The following is a 6,000-nucleotide window of genomic DNA, read 5'->3' on the forward strand; positions in this document are numbered from 1 at the left end:
ACTCAATCCCCTCAAAAGCTCTCCTATTTCTCTCCCCCCAAACTATCCACATGAGAGCTAACGGGGCGAACTTTCATGCCTTTTGCTTTCTTCTTCTACGGAAATTGGCCCAGCTATATAGCATTTCCTTTACAGTGCTTGGCATCACCCATTGAACACCAAAAAGGTTCAGGATCGCCCTCCACAAAGCCGAGGACACAGGGCAATGCAACAAAAGATGATCAACTTCTTCCCCTGAGCTTTTACACATATAGCACCAACTAACAAGTGTAATTCCCCTCTTTCGCAGATTCTCAGCAGTCAAAATCACTCCCCTCGCTGCTAGCCATGCAAAAAATAACACCTTCGTGGGCGCCTTAGGAATCCAGATCGAGGAGTATGGAAAAGAGGCCTCCTCTCTCACCAACATACTCTGGTAAAAGGACTTTACGGTGAATAGACCATCGCCACGCAAACCCCATCTCCAAGAATCACAAGATGGATGAGGCATGTCTTGCCCATATAGCAGTGTCAATAAATTTTGGAGCTCCGCAATCTCCCAATCTTGCATGTTCCTTCTAAATGAGAGGTCCCATACTACCCCCCCTACATGCTCCTTACGAATCTGGTGGACCATCAATTCCTTCTGATTTGAAACTCTGAAGACATGGGGAAGGAGACCCTCAGAGTATCCTCTCCACACCACCTATGATTCCAAAAGCTGATTCTCCTTCCATCTCCCACCCTGTAAGAGATGTTGCCACTGAAGGATTCCCAATTCTTCATGATGCTCCTCCACATGCTACACCCGAAAGGTGTTGTGATTGCCTTGGTCCTCCAACCCCCTCCCGTGGAATCGTACTTTTCTACTATGACCTCCCTCCATAGAGCATGCTCTTCTACCCCGAATCTCCACAGCCATTTCTCCAACAAAGCTCTGTTGAATACCCTAAGATCTTTTACTCCAAGTCCACCCCACTTCTTTGGGCAAGTGACTGTCTGCCAATTCACTAGATGATACTTTCTAGTTCCATCCGCTGCATCCCATAGAAAATTCCTTTGAAGCCGCTCGAGTTTTTCTGTGATGCTCGCAGGAGCTTGCAACAGGGACAAGTAATAGGTGGGCATACTCGATAAAGTGCTTTTAATGAGCACTTCCTTTCCGCCTTTGACAAGTACCGTTTCTGCCAGCCTGCTAATCTTTTTTCAACCCTTTCGATCACTGGATTCCAAACTGTAGTATCCATATGCGAAGCGCCCAATGGGAGACCCAGGTAAGTAGTGGGAAGGGAGCCCACTTTACATCTGAGAACATAAGACAAAGCATCAATGTTAGCAACCTCACCCACCGGGAAAATCTCACACTTGCCGAGGTTGATTTTGAGACCTGATACTATCTGAAACCACTACAGGACCTGCTTTAGGTAGGTCGACTGATCCATATCGGCATCACAGAAAACCAGGGTGTCATCCGCAAAAAGCAAATGAGAGACTCTTCAAGCACTGGGCACCCCGATCGAAGCTGAGAATCCTCTCAAGAAGCCTCCGCCCGCCGCTCGATCCATCATTTTACTCAAAGCATCCATCACTAGAATGAATAGCATGGGGGATAGGGGGTCTCCTTGCCTGAGACCCCTGGAGCTGCCAAAGAAACCACACGGGCTACCATTAACCAGGACAGAGAATCTGACTAAGGAAATGCAGAACTTGATCCATCCCCTCCATCTTGCCCCAAACCCTATCCGCATCATAATAAAATCCAGGAACTCCCAATTGACATGGTCGAAAGCCTTCTCAAGGTCCAACTTGCATAGTAAGCCGGGATTTCTATTTTTCCTTCTGGAGTCTACAAGTTCATTTGCCACCAAAGCGGCATCCAGGATCTGCCTACCTTCCACAAACGCATTCTGGGAGGACGAAACAGACACGTCAAGAACCTTCTTGAGTCTATTGGAAAGCACTTTAGAAATGATCTTGTAAATGCTCCCCACGAGAGTAATAGGCATGTAGTCACAGATACAAGATGCACATTCTTTCTTAGGCACAATAGTGATAAAAGAAGCATTGATACTTCTCTCGAAAACACCATTCACATGGAAGTATTCAATGGCTTCCATCAACTCCCCCTTGATGGTGTCCCAACAGAGCTGGAAAAAGGCCAAGGAGAAACCATCAGGGCCGGGGGCCTTATCACCATCACAACTCGACACAACCTCGTGCACCTCTTCCTCCTCGAAAGCCCTTTCTAGCCACTCACTGTCTCCCTCCCCTATGTGGTTGAACTCTATTCAACCCAAAGTTGGCTTCCAACAAACTTCCTCTTTGTATAAGTTCTCATAAAACCCCACTATTGCCCCTTTTACCTCCTCCTCTCCCTCAATCTTCACCCCATCCATAACTAAGGACTCTATGAAGTTTCTCCTTCGATTTGCAACCGCCACCCTGTGGAAAAATTTGGTATTCGAATCCCCTTCCTTTAACCATAGCGCCCTCGATTTTTGCCGCCAACTAGTCTCCTGAGCTATTGCCAACTCGACTATTTCCCTCTTAACCTCCCCAATCTCTCTTTCTCAGATTCATCTAACTCCCTCGCCCCTTCCCCTCTCTCTAGATCCCTCAATTCATGCATAAGCGCCCTCATTTTAACCTCTACCCTCCCAAAAACCTCCTTATTCCACCTAATAATATCTCCCTTAAGCAATTTAAGTTTCTTCGAAAGACGGAATGAAGGTGTCCCTGATACCCCGTAGCTTGTCCGCCATTCTTTCACCTTGTCACCAAATCCTGGCACCTTCAACCACATGTTCTCGAATCGGAAGGGAGCACGCACCCCCCTCCCTCTCCATCTAGCAAGATAGGCAAATGATCCGAAGTCAACCTAGGTAAAGGAATCTGCAGCACATTCGGCACCAGCTCATCCCAGGAGGGCGATATCAGAAATCTATCAAGTCTAGACCTTGAGTTGGAATCCTCCGCCCTAGCCCAAGTAAACCTTTCCCTGACAAAGGAAGAACAATGAGATAGTGATCATTGATGAAGTCAGAAAACTCCTCCATGGCCCTCGAAATCATACTACACCCTAATCTCTCCTCCGGGTATCTAATAGTGTTAAAGTCTCCCCCCAGAACCCATGGAATGTCCCATTCCCCCATCATATTGGCTAGTTCCTCCCAGAAAAACACCTTGGACCCTTCTCCTACCGGTCCGTACACTCCCCCAAATCCCCACTCCACCCCCACTCACTCTATCTTTGACAAGAGCTGCTAAAGAAAAAACTCCCTTCTTAATCTCCTTTACCTCCGAGCTTCTATCATCCCACATTAGAAGAATGCCCCCGGCACTTCCCACCGTTGGAACCCAGTCATATTTTACCCAACTACCTCCCCAGACACTCCTCACAATCACATCCAACAAAACTTCCATTTTTGTCTCCTGAAAGCAAACTAGGTTAGCACCCCACTCTCTAACTCCCACTTTGATGATGGCCCTTTTGTTTGGGTCATTCATCCCCCTCACATTCCATGAAAGAATCTTAACTTCCATAAGAAACAATATCCCCCTTCTCCCCACCCCCTCTAACCGAGCTCCCTTCCTCCCTGTCACACACCCGGCCCCTTCTCTGGTACACCACTACATCCCCTAAATTATTTTGCTTAACACCTTGACCCAACTCCCTCCCTGCACCATCATAATAAAATTGTTGCTCAATCTCCCTCAACAGTTCTAACACCCTATCTTCCTTCCCTTGAAAAGAAACACCTAGAAACTTCCCAAAGTTTAATAGTTTATCCTCCATCCAGAAAGACATATCTCCTCCTCCAATCCGTGACGAGATTGGACACGCGTCTTCTATATGTACCCTTTCCTTGCCCCTATCGGAGGAATACAAGACCATAGCATTACTAGCAATAGGAACTTTAGGTGCCAAAAGGATCTCGCCATTTCCTTGAGGGGTATCAATCTCTGAAATTAGCACCCCGCTGCTACAGGAATGACCAGGAACACCAGTAGGGTAGCATGAAGGAGGAGAGCATGGAGCCCTTGGCGGCATCTTAACTGGAAATACTGGTCCGGCACTAACATCAGATGGGGCATGCTCAACGATCTCCCCGTAAGAAGAAGAAGCTTGAAGTGTAGCCTCAACACAACTAAACCCAGGAGCAGATGAGGGTGCGATGGAGCTGGGTCCATCAGAGGCGGGAGGCCGTGGAATAACAGCACCATCTGTAGCCGGTGCCGCCCCTGAAGCAGCGACCATCGAAGAAGGGCGAAGGTCACTAGAGCTCGGTGCAGAAATGCCACTGTGTGTAGCACCATTGGCAGAAGAAGGAAGAACGACTGTTCCCATATGCTTAGGAGCCTTAACAGACGCAGCTTGAAATGATCTGGGGCCCTTAGGATCAATTCTAATATAATTGGGAAAAGTTGTTGGGCCCATGTGAGGAGGCCCAGGCCAGTATAGACCCAAGCTTAGAACCAACTAAATGTGTCTTCTTCCCACTATAGTGAAGGATCTTCCATCTCACCATAGCAGGAACCTCGCTAACCTTCTCGGCCAGTAAGTCTAACCACAGGGATCAACGTGCGAGCAGCCTCCAGGTTTAATGATTTGGTGGGATCTACAGATGTGGTGGCTGGTGAACCGATTCTTCTTCTTGCACGAAGATTCCGACAATATCGAGCCATAGGCAGCAACAAAATGCAGGGATGCTGAGTTCATCAATTGGATAGAGGCCAAGAAAGCACGTGGAAGCAACAGAGAAAAAAGAATTCAAGTACACTAGTCAGGGAAAAGAAACACCTTTCATAAGGTCACTGTTGACCACATTACAATTCACTCAGTGAGGACTCAATTCTTTTAAGTTTTCCTAATTCTTACTTTGATCTGCTATATTGGAAGATGAGACGTCCAATAGGTTTCCTCATTTCTTTTGGAAAGAGAGAAATAGGAGGGCTTTGAATGGGATAGAGAAGGACTTTGTACACTTGAGGAATAGCCTCTTATCCCTCATTTCATTTTTGATGCACCCACGAGGTTCCTATTTGTATAGAAGATTTGGTGTTGTTCGTTATAAAAGAAAGACACATCTTTTTGTAAGGTTTTCTACCTTTTGGTATACTACTTGTATACGGGTGCTTGTTCGCCCTTCATTAATAAAATTTTATTATCCTATTAAAAAAGTCCAACAGGTTTCCTTAACTTTCTAGGAAAAGAACTCCACTTTTTGCTTTTGGACAGAAAAAGATATTTTGTTAGTAATAGATGATTAATGAGAGAACAAGGATACTCATTGATACAGGTCGATGAATAAATCAAAACCACCAGCTTTTTTGAAAAAAATAGTACATCAAAAGCAGTTTTATATGAGCTTAGATTCCATGAAGTAACTCTTTGCAGCAACCATATCCCATAGACTTTCAGGAATAAAGTGATCTTCACGCAAACAAGGCAAGCATTCAAGAAGGGCAAGCAAGCACAATCCGGAAGAACAAAAAGGATTTCTTTAATTTGGATAAGTAAATTTTAGTCATAAATGAGCATTAAGCTAGTGCCACATAGATGTACAACTGGCAATAGCTCCAAGGACCTCAAAAAAGTTATATGAAGCTACCTGAAACAAAAGGTTACGTCAACTAACCTAATCCATGGTGGGTATGATTACCTTCGGCTTTAAGGGATCTCTTAGATTACACCGGACAGAAATCCTTTTTTGGCTCGTTGCCTCATTTTATTAGGTAAAACACCCTTATTTACGTCTCGATTAGCTTGACTAAGAACTAAAAGAAAATTGTGCAGAAACTTTTGGAAGCCAACTTGAATAAAAAGCGAATCCTGCACTTTTACGTTTTCTTTTTAAAAAAAAATATAACTTCCATTAGTATTTACTCCAATAGATCTTACATATCACGCGTCCAATGGTATTGGAATATGTAAAATGGCATCTGCAGTCCTTGTAATGACTTCTTTTTTTACTTCTTTTTCTTTACTTTTGTGTGTGTGTGGGGGTGGGGGGGGGGGGG

At 45.2% G+C, this 6,000-nt stretch overlaps 1 protein-coding gene across 1 annotated transcript in view; it reads right to left on the minus strand.

Moving 5' to 3' along the window:
* The window catches only part of LOC109241940 (endoribonuclease Dicer homolog 3a), a 55,033-nt gene that overhangs the window by 32,700 nt on the left and 16,333 nt on the right, over positions 1 to 6,000 (minus strand). The window lies entirely within an intron of this gene.

Source organism: Nicotiana attenuata, unplaced genomic scaffold, assembly GCF_001879085.1.
Source record: "Nicotiana attenuata strain UT unplaced genomic scaffold, NIATTr2, whole genome shotgun sequence".
NCBI classification, from domain to species: Eukaryota; Viridiplantae; Streptophyta; class Magnoliopsida; order Solanales; family Solanaceae; genus Nicotiana; species Nicotiana attenuata.